Source organism: Copadichromis virginalis, linkage group LG7, assembly GCF_057382275.1.
Source record: "Copadichromis virginalis isolate Kocher_CV1m ecotype Utaka linkage group LG7, C_Virginalis_male_GT1.1, whole genome shotgun sequence".
Classification (NCBI taxonomy): domain Eukaryota; kingdom Metazoa; phylum Chordata; class Actinopteri; order Cichliformes; family Cichlidae; genus Copadichromis; species Copadichromis virginalis.
The window spans coordinates 30,980,717-31,000,036 of record NC_140624.1 but is presented as its reverse complement, the minus strand read 5'-3'; the positions used below and the strand labels follow the sequence as shown (position 1 = coordinate 31,000,036).

General features: G+C 40.3%; 1 pseudogene; it reads right to left on the bottom strand.

Moving 5' to 3' along the window:
• Positions 1-12,489: 12,489 nt before the first annotated feature.
• Positions 12,490-17,182, bottom strand: LOC146705354 (uncharacterized; annotated as a pseudogene).
• Positions 17,183-19,320: the final 2,138 nt, after the last annotated feature.

Here is a 19,320-nt window from a genome sequence, read left to right as displayed (position 1 = left end):
TTGTCGCGCTATGCTCCTTTATTTATTGTGCATAAATAGTGAATTGTCGTGACACAATATTGCGTTTCGCTTCTGTTATTATGGTACATTGACAAAAACATATACTTTTATTCACAGGATAAAACAGTTTATTTGTATCACTAATTGCCCAGTACGATTACAGCATACAGTATTATTGTCACTGCTACATTTCTGTGATGCTACCAGAAATTATTTCCACTACTAATTAATTACCGTTGAGCTCAAAGGTTATATTAATAAATGGTTAACGAATGTGTATTTATGAAGATAATTTGTGAGACTGGTAAACTTACCTTTGTTCGTACAATGGTCTTTACACGGTGCGTTTCAAGGTCCTGCACCCATCCGTTGGTAAACTGTACCTGGGCTTGTTGCAGTGACCTGAAGTTACTAAACTTCATGAGTGTATGCACTCACTCCAAGAACCGTATAATTATAAATCTGAGCGTGGTGAAAGTTGGGCAGCACGCTAACGTCTTTTGTCCACTCTGTGTGCTCGTAAGGGTCTGACCCTTTCACACCTTTGATTTTTTCCTCGTATCTTTTCTTTGACTTTTCATCAAGTCTGTCTTTGTACGGACCGGCATTGTTCTCCTTCGTTTTGTACATAACTTTTTTGGGGGACAAAGAAAGAGCAAGAAGGTATTGAAACCAGAGAATGAACGTTTTGCGGTGCTGCAAATGCTTGCGATTGATGCGGTACTTGAATTGTTTTGCCACGAGTTCCCGGCATGCAATGCGCGAAAGTCACGTGGTCTGTCAATCTCTATTGGATTCTTCAGATCAGCCATATTGTGGAGAGCAGCTTTTAAAATTGAAAACCATTTGTAAATAAAGCCACTTTTATCTCTTTATCTCTCTTTTTATAAGTAAGATAATACGCTATATGCAATGGTTGCATACACAGTATGTGATTATGCATAGAGGGTTGTGGAAATATAACTATTCTACCACTCTCTTTTTTTCTTTTTCTGCCTGTCCTGTCCGGCACTGTAGCAATCGCAATTATTGTCTTAAGGCCAAGAATGCCCAACAGATTTATTTTCCCAAGTGGATCATTGCGACTTTGCCATACTGATCCATCTGATTGATCTGTATTACTTATTTATTTAATTACTCATTTACTTTTAAGTTGTTACAATTGGAACAGACATGACCGGGGGATAGGAAAGGGAAAGACATAGATGAGAAGTTCAAGAAAACCACAGCAACAACCTAAATAAGCATAAGTAACAGTACTGAGCAGCACACAAGATCAACAACGCACAATGTGTTTAGAGGCACCCGTGTGCACACCTGTTTGCACACCTCTGTGCGTGAACATGCTAGTATTTAGAAGGGCCCAAGGAGGACCACCCCAGGGGCAATCGCACCACCTACCTAGAAAAAAGCTAAGGAGAGCCCAACACGGGGGTTAAAGTGAGATTCGCCTAGTGGGGGAACACTAAGATCTGTTGTCATAGAAGCATGGAAAGAAATCATCTGGACGTAAGCCTCCCCCTCTGTTCACAGGGGGTCACACAGGGAACATAGATGGCTGCTTTCGCTCTTCTTTAAAACCATCTGTCTTCTCTGTCCAAAATGTGAACACTGGCATCCTCGAAGGAGTGACCGTTATCCTTTAGGATCAATACAGGGTCCATGACCCTCATGGTGACACTCCCATAGGGCTTAAATCTTTGGCAACAGTGGGAAGGAAAAAACTCCCTTTTAACAGGAAGAAACCTCCAGGAGAACCAGACTCAGGAAGGAGCGGCCATTTTTGGCAACCGGCAGGGGTGAAAAAAGGAAGAAAGGATAAAAGACATGCTGAGGAAGAGAGCCAGAGATTAACAACAAGTATGATTCCGTGCAGAGAGGTCTGTTAACACATGTTGAGTGAGGAAGGTGACTGAAGAAGAAATATTCAATGCATCATGGGAATTCCCCAAGAGCCCACACTTATTGCAGTCTACACCTTTATATATAGTATAAAGACATGTATTGTCTTCATACAAGACTGTATACAGTTGGTATAATAAAATTTGTATAGTTAGCTTGTTTTGCAATATGATTCAAAATATAAAAAAATAAAACAAAAACAAACAAATAAACCGTTAGGTCAGGAATCCAGGTGACTGTACTCCATAGAACAGCTTCAACCTGAAAGATCTGAAAACCTCATGTCTATACATGACAGACCAGCTGGAACACCTGGTTTAAAATAAATACAGTTTAAAATCAGCTAGAAGCTCCACATTTTCATTGCTTTCTTTCATACATTTAAAGTCTGTTTTCAGCGTGAGAGTCTTTGCTGAAGGAGTTTTTAACGTATGTCAAACTGTAACTTAGTAGAACCACCAGATGAAGCCCAGCTGTGAAGTTACTGTGCATCGCATTGTCACTTTAATGTGGGTACATTCACATCATTTTTGTGATGTTTGGTCCTAAAGTATATTTTACACTGTTTAATTACAGCTAACAGAACACTGATCAGTTTGTAGGACATTCATCATTTGAGATGTTCAGTCAATAAATTTGATCTGGTGACGAACCAAATTGATTTCCACGTCTGCTTTATTGATCTCTGTCACCGGTTCCTGAAGAAGTCAAATGAAACACCACCATTTATGTGAGTGTGCTCAGAGCTTGGTTTGTAATATTTTCATGAAGGTCAGTTTGTGGTTCAGGTGTTTTTTTTCACTCAGCTTCGTTTGTGTCTGTGTTTTGTGTTTGTCTCCTGTGGAGCAGACAGCTGCTTTCACTGACTTCAAACCTGGTTGGAAGGAACACTGGAGAAAATAAAAAAAAAACACAATTTTTTTCCACTGTATTTAGCTCTTTTTAATGCTGAACTTAAACATATGCTGCTGACCTGAGGGGTAAACTATAAAGTGAGTTCAACAAAGTCAGGCTTTCTTTGCATTACCAGTGTATTCTGTTGTTCTCATCTTTGTGCGGCATCAGGACTTCAGTTGGTGCTGGATCACTGTATGACAAACAGCGAGTGTAACTCTGACTCAGAAGTTAAGACAGTGTTCTTGTGTGGAGGCTACCTACCTGTGCTTTCCTTTTTGTAAAGGAGAGAGGTCAGAGGCTCCAGAGGTGTGGACTCGAGTCACATGACTTGGACTCGAGTCAGACTCGAGTCATTAATTTTATGACTTTAGACTTGACTTGGACTAAAATGTTCTAAGACTTGTCACTTGACTTGGACTTTTACACCAATGACCTGGTACTTGAATTGGACTTGAACCGGTTTACTTGAAGAGACTTGATATTTCACCCCAAATATAAAATTTAACATGCATATTATATAGAAAGTGTGCACCATTAATTAAATTCATTTATTCAAACCACACTCTGTACGTATGTCTGCGTGAGCTGTAGCACAGCCAATCAAATTAACCAGATTTTTTTTAAAAAAGAAAAGAAAAAACCCCCCTCAAAAATGTTGCAAGGAGTTATTTTTTTCAGGTACATAAATTATGAAGTAGTCAAGAAAAAACCGAAACGCAATATGCAAAACATGCAAGAAGAGAATCACAGGCAGAGATGGAACAACTTCCAACTTTGTCCGACAGTTGAAGTTCCGTAAAGAACAGGAGGTGGTCCTTCTCTTTTGCTAAGATGAGATAGCTGACTTCATCTAACTAGCAAATCTTGTCCAGGCTATGTTGGTGATGCAGTTTTTTTTAATGTGTATGATATTTTTGTCATGCGATTTTAAAGCCGGTCCTACAAGCGCATCCAAGAATAACATGCAGCTTATCTCAGAACTGTCGGTGAAAATTATTCTTGGAGCTAAGTTTAATTGAGCTGCATTTTATAGAGGTGCAATTTCACAATTTGTGTATATTTTCTAAGTTCACTATTTTGTCATGTGTTGAGAAAAACACAGATTTAAAAATCACATGGTCTAATATTTACATTTAGCATATAACTGCAACATGCTTTTTTTTTGTTTTTGTTTTTTGTAAGACTCGAAAGGACTTGAAATTCAAAGTTTCAGACTTGTGACTTTACTCAGACTTTTACACCAGTGACTTGAGACTCGACTCTTTCTTGCCTGACATTACTTGAGACTTGACTTGTGACTTGGGGATAAAGACTTGAGACTTACTTGAGACTTGCAAAACAATGACTTGGTCCCACCTCTGAGAGGCTCTTTGTAAATAGTTTGGGAGAAGCTGTGGATGGAGTGTTTTTGTATTTGGAATGTTGCATCAGGGGGCTCGAGATTACGCTGCTGTGGATGCTTTTCTGCTCTGTCAGAAAGAGTTTGTTTACTGTGTGTGTGTGTACACCTACCTGTCCCACAGTATCTTACCAATGAAGGATAGACTAAGAAAAGGAAAGTGATTTAAAAAACAATCAAATCATTATATGATATCATTATATCATATAGTTATAGTTACACCAGCACCTCCATCATGATTATATATGATAGATCAGTGAGGGTAGGCACTGTTTCAGCCCTAGCCCCCGGCAGGGACAGGTTCCTCTTTTGACTCCAGAACACCAAGGACAGCATAGTTAGTCATGCAGGTGAGTAATATCTTCCTTAGCTTTGTATAGCCCTGAAGATCGTCATGAAGAGGACAGCTCCTGCGTCATTGTTGCCATATTGTGCATTGGTATCTCTGGCATCTCTATCTCTCTATGGTAATCTATACACGTACTAAAATAACATAAAGGCACACACTGACAGGAACCTGCCACACCTACTCAACTGATGTGTTTATTCCCCTTTTAAGAAACAAGAATAAAAGGTGTGGTTTCATTACAGAGGCATCACACCCATCGGGCTTCCTGGGACTTCCAAAATCAGGAAACAAAGAACGCATTGAAGCTTGTAACAGGGCGTCCCTCAGTGGCTAGATTTCAGTGTGAGGCAGACCAAGACAATCATAGTGGAACAACAAGTTTTTTTTTTTTATGCAGCTCTTCTCACAAACAATTCACTCGTCAAGCTTCTTCGCACAACAATCAAAAATTACAACTCGTACTGAAAAAATTCTGTCACCGTGAGCGCCAGCAATCTCCGGTCTACAGAATTCTCAGTTTTCGTGTCAGTCGAGTTTATTATATGGACGTGGTGACAGTGTAAGTACAGCCTGTACTTCTGATTTTCAGAGGAGTTTTGAGAGCCATTTTAACATTGGATTCTGTGACAGACCGAACAGCGAAGGAAACCTAGGCACAGGTTAAAGTCCAAAAAAAGGATTTTTTATTTATCCTAAAAACATAATTGGTTAAATCATGCAAAAGAATCAAAATCTTGGGCCCATAAAAGAGGTCAAAATAACAGAACTGTACTCAAAGTTGACAACAATATCAATCAATCAATCAAAGCTTTATTCGTCACATGCAGGTTGCCCTGCAGTGAAATGGGACCCCCCCCGACCTTACACATATAGCACAAACATTACATGGGAATACAGGTCGGAGATTGGTAGAATCAGAGAAAAACATTGAAATGTACACTACAATGGGGAAAGTACAAGAGGAAAAAAAGAGACCCCTGCTCATGCTATGCTTCCATGGTAGGACAGCATGAGAACAGGAAACAAAAAAACTCCTCTGCACAAAAAAAGCACATAAATGTCCACAGCACAACATTGTGAAGACATGACAAGCCACAGGGGTGGGTGGGGGTGAGGAGTAATCCGAAGCGAACACAGCAGCCGCCCTGCACAGCGCTACCATTCCAGCGCGGCACACAGACCCTCGCAATACTGACCTCACTTGATGAGATAAAGGGGAAACTTATATAGTGGTTGATCAGCCCACAAAAAACACAAAAAAGGGGTAAAACACACAAAACTTAAACTAACATATGTGAACTCCAATTGCCCCCCATGGTCTCGATTTATGGAATGAGCCAATTTGCAGTCTTCCATCAAAGCTCGCTCCGCCCCTTTTCCACCTCTTGGCTCTTCAATCAAGGGACTGGAGCAGCTGCAACTAGGTAACTCAGAAACCAAAGATTAAATCATACATAACAGTGTAAACTAAAATGTGCGCACTTATTTTAGAATGCAGTGTTATGTGGGTATGTGAATTAATTAATTTATTGTCCTGTAAATTAATTCCTATATTTAAAGAAAGACAAATATGAATGCAAGTTTATGTATAAGCCTCTACACTAATATGGTGGATATTACCACTGTGTGGCTGCTAGTGCAGCCATCACAGCCTCTATGGTAGGGTGACCATATTTGGATTTCCAAAAAAGAGGACACTTGGCTCAGTAAAAAACTTGCTTAAAGAAACATATTTAACATATTAAAATAATGCCTTCTCTGTGCGGTTAATGAATTGTGAAATAAAATATGCCATACTGTTGTGGTCCTGAGCCTGTTGACTCAGTGTTTTGTTTCTTTATGCTTTTGTTATTCTGATTAGGTATTCCATTATTATTCGCCATTTTGTTAGGTTTCTGTTCTGTGCCTGTCCTGGTCCCTCCTTCCATGTCCCCCCTGTCTGTCCATCATGTCATTATGCCTGCTTGTGAGTCTGTGTGTCTTTGTCTGTCGTGTGCTTCCTGTTTTATTTTGTAGGTCTGTGTCCTATGTCAGTGCGTTCAGCTTTGTGCTCTCCCTGTGTCATCAGTGTAATCAGCATCAGCCGTGTCTCCCAGCTGTTTCCTCTTTGCTCCGTTCATCTCTTGTATTTAGTGTCTGTGTCTTCCCCTACTCTGTGTTGCGTCGTTAACGTCTTCTACCCTCAAGTTAACTTTGTGTTCTGTCTGCTAGCCTGCCTGTCTGCTTAGTTTATTTCTGTATTCTTAGTTTAGTTAAGTTTATGTTCCTTTTCTGCCCAGCAATAAACCTGCGTGTTTTGAGTTTACATATGCCTCCGAGTCCTGCATTTTGGGTCCTTCCTCCCTGCCTGCCTGCACACAGCCATGACACATATACGCTTTCACAAGTCAACAAGTGCAAAAAAATATCTTAAAAGCCTGTGGAATTAAATAATGGTACAGAATTAATGCCTCATCTGCATACCCATATGGAAAAGATATATATAAATCTTATAAAGTTTGTATCTGTCTTGTGTGAAACTTGTATGAAAAGCATACAAGTGTGAAAACAGATATAAGATCCCTTGAAAAATTATATAAATGAAACTTGTATGTTTTGGATACTTCCTAAAACAATATATGAAAGTAATGAGAAAGTGGCCACTTTCATGAGTAAATCATATAAGCCTTATATGATTCACTATATGAAGCAAGCCAAATCTTATGCAAGTCTTTTATAAGTTTTTTCTATCTCTTTTCCATATGGGTAAGAAAAATTACCAGCACTGGGTCGGTACGAGGGAAATTTTTTTTGCAGTTTGTCTGAAAATGGACTTGCGCTTCGGGATCTTTTAAACATCATTAGGTGCGTTGCTGCGTGCTGTCTGTCCCATCTGTGAGTGCAGAACAAGCGCTCACAAAGCAGCAGTTTGGGGATGACGTCAAACACGTGGGTCCTCTGTCGGAATATAGGAAAACCTGGACACTTTTATCAATCATGAAAATCCCCCAGATGCCCTGGACAGAACGTGAAAAGAGGACATGTCCAGGTAAAAGAGGACGGTTGGTCACCATATATGGAGGAAATGCAGGCAGGTGGCTGTGGATTGGTGACATTCAGAGGTGGAAAGAGTACTAAAATATTTTACTCAAGGAAAAAGTACTATTACTTTGCTGAAATTTTACTCAAGTAAAAGTAAAATTACCTGTCTAAAAATTTACTCAAGTAAAAGTAAAAAGTAGCTCATTTAAAATGTACTCAGAGTAAAAGTTACAAAGTTACTTTTTTGTCAGCAGGACTACAGCCTCTTCTGAGTAGTGCAAAAAAGACAATGGGATAAATCTCAAAGTAGTTGTTTTTTTAATTTAAAGAAAAACTTTACAAATTAAAGTGCAGTAGTAGTTAAACTGCAAGTCTATACATCAAAATGAGGATGAGGATGTTTTACCAGTCAGTGGTTGCTGGAGTACTTTTCTATGCTGTGGTGTGCTGGGGGAGCAGCACAGCAAAGGAGGACTCATCCAGGCTGGAGAAACTGATCAGGAAGGCTAGCTCTGTGGTCGGCATGAAGCTGGACACTCTGGTGACAGTGGCAGAGAAAAGGACACTAAAAAAACTGCTGGACATTATGAACAATGCTGGGCATCCTCTGCACACGGCCATTAACAACCAGAAGAGTCTGTTCAGTGACAGGTTGCTTCTCCCAAAGACAAGAACTAACAGACTTAAAAACTCCTTTGTCCCACACGCCATCAGACTGTTTAACTCCTCTCTGGAGGGGAGAGGGAGGGGAAACAGGAGGACAAGGGAGGGGGGAACAACTAAGCTGTAGTGCCTCTTCACCTCACTGTGCAATACCTTTTGTGCAATACTTTTGTTAATAGTCAATGGTGCAATAGACCTCAATACTTGAAATGTGCAATTCACTTGTATTTTTATTTTTATTCCTATTTATTCTATTTATCCCCTTCGTATATTTTATTTATATTTGTTTCTGTATTTATATATGTGTGTGTATATATATATAATATTCTGCTCACGCTCTGTAACTTCTGTCGGTGCTGTGCTTTTGGAAACCGAATTTCCCAGAGGAACCCACCCGAGGGATTAATAAAGTTTTATCTTATCTTATCTTAAAATGGATAATGGTCACCAAACCAACCAACCAACCAAACTGTCAAAACCATATAATTCTTTTACATGTGAAGGTGTTCTAAACTGTCAACTTAGAGAACAAGTACTGAATTGAGCTGTACGGCAGCTGCTATAAAAATGTGTTTTAATTTTTTAAACTTGGCCCTGCTCTGTTAATTTTGAGGAGCAATTCAATTCAATTCAATTCAATAAAACTTTATTGATCCTGAAGGTTGACCCCGAAGGAAATTGGGTTAAGGCTGCCGACCTTTGCCAGCGCTATCTTACCCTTCTGACCATACATACATTACACAAACATCACATGGGGAAGACAGGTCAGAGAGGTATAACAATGGAAAATGCACAACATGAGGAAAGATAAGGAGAAAAAAAATAACTCCCCCCAGACTGAGCTCCAACAGGGAGATCAGTTTGAGAACAGAAAAAAACACCTCTGCACATGTTATTCTTTTCCCTGCAGTGTGAACATATGTGGGTTAAGTAAGAAAGTAGCCGCTTCTGTCTTCTGTCTAATTTAACTATTTTTTAAAATAAATTATTATTATTAACAAACAGGAAAAATGTAAGTAAACACATTTTCTTTTGGCAATTTACCAATCCAGTAAAAAAATTTAAGTTGCGTGGACAACAACGTGCCCAATAACAGCTTATGTCTTAACTTAATGTGATTAACTTGAGAGGCCCATGGTGACTCTGGACGAGCTGCAGAGATCTACAGCTCAGGTGGGGGAATCTGTCCATAGGACAACTATTAGTCGTGCACTGCACAAAGTTGGCCTTTATGGAAGAGTGGCAAGAAGAAAGCCATTGTTAACAGAAAACCATAAGAAGTCCCGTTTGCAGTTTGCCACAAGCCATGTGGGGGACACAGCAAACATGTGGAAGAAGGTGCTCTGGTCAGATGAGACCAAAATGGAACTTTTTGGCCAAAATGCAAAACGCTATGTGTGGCGGGAAACTAACACTGCACATCACTCTGAACACACCATACCCACTGTCAAATATGGTGGTGGCAGCATCATGCTCTGGGGGTGCTTCTCTTCAGCAGGGACAGGGAAGCTGGTCAGAGTTGATGGGAAGATGGATGGAGCAAAATACAGGGCAATCTTGGAAGAAAACCTTTTTGCAAAAGACTTGAGACTGGGGCGGAGGTTCACCTTCCAGCAGGACAACGACCCTAAACATAAAGCCAGGGCAACAATGGAATGGTTCAAAACAAAACACATCCATGTGTTAGAATGGCCCAGTCAAAGTCCAGATCTAAATCCAATCGAGAATCTGTGGCAAGATCTGAAAACTGCTGTTCACAAACGCTGTCCATCTAATCTGACTGAGCTGGAGCTGTTTTGCAAAGAAGAATGGGCAAGGATTTCAGTCTGTAGATGTGCAAAGCTGGTAGAGACATACCCTAAAAGACTGGCAGCTGTAACTGCAGCAAAAGGTGGTTCTACAAAGTATTGACTCAGGGGGCTGAATAATTACGCACACCCCACTTTTCAGTTATTTATTTGTAAGAAATGTTTAGAATCATGTATGATTTTCGTTCCACTTCTCACGTGTACACCACTTTGTGTTGGTCTTTCACCTGGAATTCCAATAAAACTGATTCATGTTTGTGGCTGTAATGTGACAAAATGTGGAAACATTCAAGGGGGCCGAATACTTCTGCAAGCCACTGTAATTGTTGATGTAGGTTACAAATAAGTCTTATATTGATTTGAACTGAATTCGTTGCGCTATGCTGCTTTGTTTACTGTGGCTTTGCGGGCTGTTTGTTCTGTTTTGTAGGAAAATGCTGGAATACAATCCAGACTGGGCAGCCTCTATCAACCTGGGTCATACCGAGTTTAAAGCTGCTACCACAGTGAGATTTGATTGGTAAAGAGGGAGAGCAAGATCAAAACAGCCACGAAAAGTGCTACACATATGTGCCCAAGTGTTTGTATTGAAGCAATCAAGTGATGAATAATTGTTTTCCAGTATGTTGTTTTGAATTTTTTTTTTTTTTGCAGTATTAATTTGTTTTTCACCGAAGCAGCTGATAAAGCACAATGGAATACAGTTTTGCCTCTTTTTTGTAAGATTCTATAATAAAATGAAACAATAACGTCAGTCATAATAAAAGACAATACATTGAATGAATTATGAAACATGTATTTTATTTCTATTGGAAGTGAAAATGTTGCATAATGCAACAACCTGAAAAGACAAATAGATTTCGTTGGCCTGTACAGGAAATAAAGACAAAAATTTAACGACAGCTGTAAAATGAAGCAGTCCAAATCAGAAAATAGATCAGAATCAGAATCAGAATACTTTATTAATCCCGAAGGAAATTAGGGATACACCTAAGTAAACTGGACCTGGGCTTATTGCAGGGATCTGAACGTTTCGTGAGTGTATGCACTCACACTTAATTAATTACCATATAATTATAAATACGAGCATGATGAAAGTTGGGCCACACGCTAACGTCTTTAGTTCACTCTGTATGCTCGTATAAGTTCAACCCTTACGTTCCTTTGATTTTTTCCTCATACCTTGTTTTTGCCTTTTTGTCAAGTCTGTCTTTGTACGGACCTGCCGTGTTCTCCTTCATTTTGTACATACCTGTTTTTGGGGCAAATAAAATGCAAGTAGGGATTAAAACTGCAGAATTAATGATTTTAGCGGTGCTGGAAATGCCAGCACTTGATGAAGTGTTTCGATTTTGTTGCCACTCGTACCCACAATGCAATGTGCGTCACGTGGTCTGTCGATCTCTATTCGTAGACTCCTCCGAATCCGGCTGAAAAATGTGTCCTGCTTTTCCCCACATTTGAAGGATGGGTCGGGTGTATCCTTTGTGGCCCACCATATCCCAGAATTCATAGCGCAGCTCAGCCTATTCCAGTTTCCAGCAATGGCGGCAGCTACAGAGGAGGTAGAAAAGGCGGCCGAGGACACCTACGTTTTTAAATGTAAGTTGTTTTTGAAGTACCAATAGAAATGTTAAGATGTTAAAGAGGTTAAGGTAAATTTAATAAGGCAGTTAAATGGAAGTAAGTTTTAGAGTTGTTAAACTTATGACATAAACTCATGAACATCAGTCACGTAGATGTACAGTCCTGCTCTTTTTTTACATAAGGGTTAGTTAATATTACTCTTTCTGGGTCACAAAATAAACTTTTAACATATTTTCAGGTGAGAATGTGGCTGTGTAAACTTCAAATATCTACTCGGTTTATCACGACACGACATATTTTTAAAAAGTGCTCTGACGTAAGTAAATGCTTCACCTTTATTTGCATTGGATTTTTCTTTTTTTTACCAAACTATGTACAACATTAATTAATTGTGTTAAGAAAATTTATGTCTGAAAAGAGTAGCAATAGAAAAAACAACAGAAAATGGAATTCTTAAGAATTATTATTACAGTCCAGGATTAACCTGAATGTCCCAATAAGCACAGGTACTTTTAACCAGGCCTGATCTTTGGCTGAGCAGGAAGTCTCGGGAAGTGCTGCTGAATGTGCTGGACCAGGACCAGAGAGACGAAGGAGGTGCCACAAGTGAGACCTTGATTTGTATTTTCAGCTAGTAAGTGGAGCATCATACAGGGTGATCTTCAGAAGGTCTATAGGGATGCTCGCTTCCACTGTCCACCGCATCATCTGTCACTTGGGTTTGCACGGCTGATGTAACTGACGGCTGCCATGTCACTAAGATGTATTCAGAAAGATGCAAAACAAAGTGTTGCAAACAATCCTGTTAATAAAGATATAAAAAGTAATATTTAAAAATGCACTACTAACAGAATACTTGCCTGTTAAAAATAATCATGGTCCTGGTGTAGCTCCTCCAGGGCAGACACTTCAGCAGATAGCTGGTCCCGCCAGAGAGCACCACTGACTGCCTCCAAACCAGCCTCCCCCTCATCTTCCAAATCATCCTCGGGCGCATCGTCCGGGTCCATAACGTCACCAGCGCCGAGGCAGATGTTGTGCGGAACGGCACATTTTGTTATGACCTGAAACAGATGTTTTGTTTTTTAAATTGTGTGTTTATACATGCACATACACTAAAGTTCCCATTATGTCATTATAATTGTTCAAAAAACAACGGCACTATATTGTATTGACTTACATGTGGTGTGGTGCACCTTCAGTGCTTGAAGGAAGATGGCCCAGAACCTCATCTTCATCAATCCAAAAGCATGCTCTATAATAGAGCATGCCCTGGAATAGGGTTGCCACGATTAGTCGACTAGTTACGATTACTTCGACTATTAAAATCGTTGACGACTAATTTAATAGTCAGGGACAAGAGACATGGATACTTTCCATCTGCAAGGATGAAATGCCCTGGAGGAGGGTAAATGGCCTGTCGGTAGAGTGGGGTGTTGCGCAGCACCCAGGAGTGATGCACTGACCCAGGCCAGCCCACATATGTGTCGATGAAACGGCCCCTCAGGGCTGCTGGGAGGATTGATGCGGACATGGCAGCCATCAATTTCACCAGCAGCCTTTAAAAAGGCTTTGTGTCTTGCCAGCCCTGCAAACGAGACATGACATCTAGGTCTTCAGGAGTCCGAGGGAGGTGGATGACCTGATGGTGAATAGCCACCACCTCCTCTGTGACCCTGTGGACGATGCAGTGAACAGTGGAACGAGATATTGCAAACACCCTGGAAATGACTCTGTAGGATGCTCCACTTGCCAGCCAGAAAAGAAACACAAGGACCTCAATTGAGGCACCCCAACCATGTGTTCGATCCTGCTTAAGGAGATTCAATAGCACTTTCAGAAACTCCCTGCTCAGACGGAAATCAGGCCTAGTGTCCTCATTATTAAAAAACCTGTCCAGGACTGGGACACTCAGGTTAATCCTGCAGTACTGTGGCCTCGTCTGGTGAAGAAAAATATGGAAAACAACAGAAATTGTTTCTGTTGTTTTATTCTTGTCGTTATTATGAATTAATTGCTGTTTTTCCTCTTTAAAAAATGTTTTATGTGTCAAAACATTATTTTGATTATTATACTTAAGTAAAATGCACTGGTTCACACTGGTAAACAGATTTCAAAAACAGACATCAACGATGGGGGAAAAAACTGAAGACATGTCTGCGACGACTGATTTGTTGTAACTCTTCAATTAACAAAAAGCAGATAAAAATAGCAAGAATTTCAACAGCACCCATCGTTTCACCGAGGGGGAGAAAGCGCTAAGGGTGGGGAGAAGTGGTAAGGGTGGGAACAGTTGGTGACGCAAATGTGAAGGCTAGACCGTCCCATTTCACAAGCCTCGCACTTCCGGCCTTCTCAGTCTTTGAAGGACCCGGCCCACGTAGACCGTGAAGGGCGGGTCCTCCGAAGGATACAGCCGACGTTTTGGGACACAGCTATATATTACAATACTGCTAGCATTAGATGAATCTGCCCCCAGGGCAGCTGTGGCTACATCTGTAGCTGCCTCCACCAGTGTGTGAATGTGAGAGTGAATGAATAGTGGCATTGTAAAGCGCTTTGGGTGCCTTGAAAAAGCGCTATATAAATCCAATCAATTAAAGAGGGCATTGACGGCTACATTTTGAGGGTGAAATGATGGCTGTAGACCAAATGCTGTGGACACAGTAGCAGTTGAAAGAAAAGATTTTAAGATGAATATTTTGCTTGCTCCCACTCTAGCAGTTGACTTTTCTCACTCTAACTGTCAACATTCCGTGCCATAACTCTGAAACAAATGTTAAAAAGCATGAAACTTTAACAGGAAATGAAGAAAAAGTATAAAAGATATTGACAAGATAAATATGAGCTGAATAGTTCAATGTCTTGGCTTCATTTTAAAGTTTGAATGCTGGCTGTATGTCAATGTATGTGGAAGTAGTTAGAGTTGAAAGAGGAATAAGTTGAATGAGAATTTAAAAAATATAAAAGTAAAAAATTAGAAAAATACAGCAGTCATCTCCAAAAGAAGAGGAATCTTCCCACAGAGCAAAATTGGTATGGCCCGGATCTGGCCCACACAATGTGCTTACACATGGCCCACAAACCACAAAGAATCATGGCCCTTTGGTGGCCCAGATCTGGTTTGCCAGATGTGGCATGCCATCACATAGACAGTGCCATCTATGCTAGGCCTGGCACCTATCTGGATGACATACGTCTTATCATGTCAGAAGTCAGCCAGCAGTGCCGACTTGACTGCCGACAGCAGACCTCCTAGCTATGTGGGTTATTGTGGTTGAATGGTTTTTGATCGGTGTTGGAGGAGATAGACGGCAAAAAATGTACGGAAGATGAAAAGTTGCAACACTTTATTAGTGTGGATGCTTAATCCTCATCCACACTAATGAAGTGATGATCAGCCTCATCCTGAACTTTATAGTTGTCGCGCTGACCTAGTAGGTGTGGCTGTTATTCCTCTCTTCCTCCTCCTGCCCTCTACCTGTTCAGTGCTGCTGCTTGCGCATGGCCGCTGATTAGCCCTGGGGTGCAATCAACAACTAAGCGCGGCCTGGTGTGCGCCGCCCTGCTAAGTGACCCACATTAGAGCAATCAAGGGTGGGCGTGCCTAGTAGACCTTAAAATGCATGCAGCAGTCATTCAACCCGTGCGCGACATACTGAGAGGACAGCAAACAAAGTACGATCCACTTTTCCACTGTGAGGAAGACTTTGAACAAGATGGGCTATGGGTAAGCTCTTGAGCTCACATTTGCTGCACATATATTTGGAACTATGGAAGCTCAGTTGTGCAAATGTTTTACGCTTAGGGAAATAGTTGCTGCATTTAAGTTTAAAAAATTATATTGACAAAACAGAATGTTTAAGTTTGAATAAATTGTTTGTGCAGTTAGTGTTCCCACATATTTATGTTACTTAATATTAAAAATAGTTACCCCCAAATCCTTGGGTGGATCGTAAAACTAGTGAATAAATGTTTGGTTTTGATTTAAAGAAAATAATTATTTGTAAAGAAAATCCTTAGTTAAAGTCTCTATTAAAATGTTTGAACTTTAAAATACAATTGTTTATAAAAAAGTGTTAAATGGAAAGAAGACACATTTTGTATATTTAAGAACCACAGTTAAATTAACACAGTTAACCACATGGTAAATGGCTTTACTGAAGTGTATTTTGTTATTTCATCTGTCTTCTGTGTAATGCATGTAATTTATCTGAATGGTTACTGGGTAATAAAATGTTCTTTATTTTTGTGTTGAAAGGTTTTTCACCTGCTGCTACCTATCTACCTACCAGCTATCAAACTAGCTGGTCTAAATAAAGTTGAGTGAAATTCAAAGTCTGGTCTTTTTCAAGTGTGGACACCTCACAGTCAGAGGACACTTGACAATAGTGAGACCAGTTCTGTGGGCATGCAGACATACTGAATTCTGGAGTCTAACTGGCTGTTGTACAACATATCAATTCCTGTGTCTATTGTGTGACAGAGAACATAATAAAAAGATCAATTACTGACAATAAAATTATATCTGACTTTCTAAAAATAAAGGTGCAAGCTTCATCGCTTTGGTCCTCAATCTACATCTAATGAGTGTCCTTTAGATGTAGATGCACAGCTTAGTCTTGTCGTGTCGAGGTGGCTCTTCTATGTTGGTATGGTATCTTTGGTCTCTCTAATCTAGAGGTCTGAGGATTCCTTGCTGCACTGCACAGCATACACTGTTGTTTAGTTTGTGTTTGGGAGTTTTAAAAATTGGTCCCAGACTTAAAAATGTGGGACTCTCCACCATGAAGAACAGTCCCGAAGCATTGAAGAAGCTTCTCGGATGAGAGGTAAAATGTCTTCAAGAATCGTAAAGAAGTCCAGATGCTTTTTCTTTCAAAGCTCTTTAGACTACCATGACCTGGAAGGCTCAGAACCTTCACAGACATTCACACAGATTCTTATTCTGATTGATGCATCGACAAGCAACTTGGGTTTAGTATCTTGCCCAAGGATATTTGGCATGCAGACCCGAGCAACCACCAACCTTTTGATGACCTATTCTACCTCCTCAGCTACAGTCACCCCTAACAGTATCAAGGGCTGTATTAGGGTCCAGCAGGACCTCACAAACACAGAGATAACTCTGCTGTCAGAGGCCATAAGAAGACCCTTTGTGAAAATATGCTGATGCCTACATGGTCAAATTCATGAATATGAACAAAGTCTATTTGACTTTCCCTGTTCTGTTTCTTACTGCTGTATCTGACTAAGAGCACCATCAGTCAGTTAACCCTTTAAAGCCGGTCAGAGCGGGCACGCTCCGTTTTGCGTAACTATTTTTAAATCCTGGTAGCACTGCAACCATGTAAGCTAGTGCAATAATTTTTTTTGCATATGAAACCGGAGGATTTGTACTTACATCTTATGCCATCAGCTTGTCCTAGGACACGGTTTCCTTCCACATATAGCTTTTCAAAAATTGCATAAAAAGCGCTTGCAGCAACAAAAACAATATTCCAGAAACAGGCTTTGCCGATCCGATCAGCTGTTCATAACACTTCCTACGTCCATCAGCGCGAACTATGCATATCCCCCATGACCTGCCCGAAACCGGAAGTGATGTCATTTTTGCAGAAATGTAGTTTTTTACAATCAGGGCCTTGAAAGGCTATACTGGTGTTTTTAAAAGTTACGTTTGACTTTATGACTTTCTGTGTCATTTCTGGGATGCTTAGAAGTCAAATTGCACTGCTGGAAATAGTTAATTTTGATGCATATGCAATTTATTTGCAAATTTGCATTATAATACTTATTTGAGTTTTTCCTGTAGTATATAAAAATTGGTGTATTTCAAAAATAAAACTATGAAGACACTCAAAATAAATTTCCTGTGGTGGGAAACTATTTTGTGCAACTTTTTTGTATTTACAGTTTTGAAGGATAAGCCTCTTAAATTTCTCTAACTAGAAATATATGTTAAAAAAAGCAAAATGATTTTCAATTTTTTTTGTAGTTTTTTTGCACTTTTTTGCAATTTATGTAATTACTATGCACTTAATGCATACATATTATTAAAATTTGGGCTATAATGGTTGTATTGGTGTACAGCAACTTGAAATGCTCCCAAAAATGGCACTACAACATGTAAAACTATAATATAAGCTCTGGTGGACTTGGTTCTATGGTAGGTCTTAAAGGGTTAATAAAGCTTAAGCTCATTTTAACAATTTTTATAAAAAAAAAAAAAGAATATTAAACATCGTAAATCAGTGCTTGTGAGGAAAGTTGTGTCCTTGCAGGGTGACTGGCCTCAGTAACCAGGGCTGGGTATCGTCACTGATTTCTAGAATCGATTCGATTCCGATTCACAAGGTCCCAAAACGATTCGATCCACGATTTGATTCAATTCGATTTGTAGTTACTGACTACTCATCAGTTACTGATAGGGGTGGGTTTTGATAATCGATTTATTGACTAAAATCGATTCTGGCTTGGATAACGTGATATCGATTCATTAAAATCCTAAATCGATTTTTTAAAATAAATTTATTTTGTCCAAAATGCCAGAATCTCAGGTGAAACCTCACAGATACAAATCATTTAGGTTCTAGGAACCCGAAACTATTTAAAGTGGTAGGAAGAAACAAATACTTTGTTACTGCAGTTAAGTAGAATTTCCAGTTATCTGAAATAGTGCAGGCAAACACACAAACTGTTTGTGTGCAGTTTGTCGCACAGTGTGCTACTAGATAAAGGTCCAGCTGCTGTACTCGTGGTCAGATTTAGGTTACATAGTAAATGGATTCATTCATACAAGCACTTTTTCATCCTATGTAAGTGCTTTCTAACTGTCATGATCCCTGTGTCTGCCCGGCCGGCTCAGCGAGGCTATATTTGTTATGGTTGTTTACTCTCCCCCTTGTCACTCTGCCTGGGTGGAGCTTACTGCGAGCTTTGGCACACGCACCAGGCTCTAATTGCTCAGATGATTACTCCATGGCTATCTGAGTCCTCTCCCTAACGGTGACTCTAACTGACAAACATTAATACTCTGATGGATGCATTAACGAGGAATATGGGGTTAATATTTTACCCAAGGATATCTGGCATGCAGATCTGGGCAGATGGGGGATCGAACCACCAACCTTGCAATTATTCATCAAGTGTACTCTCAGAAAAATCATGGTTCTTAAATGGTTCTTCAGATGTCTTTATCATTCTTAAAACAACCATCATATGTCAAAGAACCTTTTTATTTTGTGAATGGTTCTTCAGCTATTACAAATGGTTCTTTAAAGAATAAAAGGTTCCTTATCCTTAGCTATCTAGGTTCTAAAGATCCCCCCCCCCCACCACCACACACACACAAACCCCAACCCTGCAACTATGTGCTTACCTGCTGCTCCTTGGCAGGTAGCTCCATGCCCTCCTGGGTTTTAATTGCACCTTAGAACACACATGCATCAACACTACAATGAGCGGGTGGAGGGAGGTTTGGAGTCTTCTCCCACCCCCATTCTCTGCGGCCTGCTGGAGCGGGAGGGCTAGGTGGAGTTGGCCGTCCGACTGCGGTCTGGAGTGTGGGGCCTCCCTGCTGCTACGGAGTCGGAGTGGTCTGCCTCTCCCCACCGCAGGGAAAAGGGTAACACCACCTGGGTCTGGGTGCGGTTCCCCCCTCCAGGGGCAAGGGTACCTAGACCCGGTTCGTA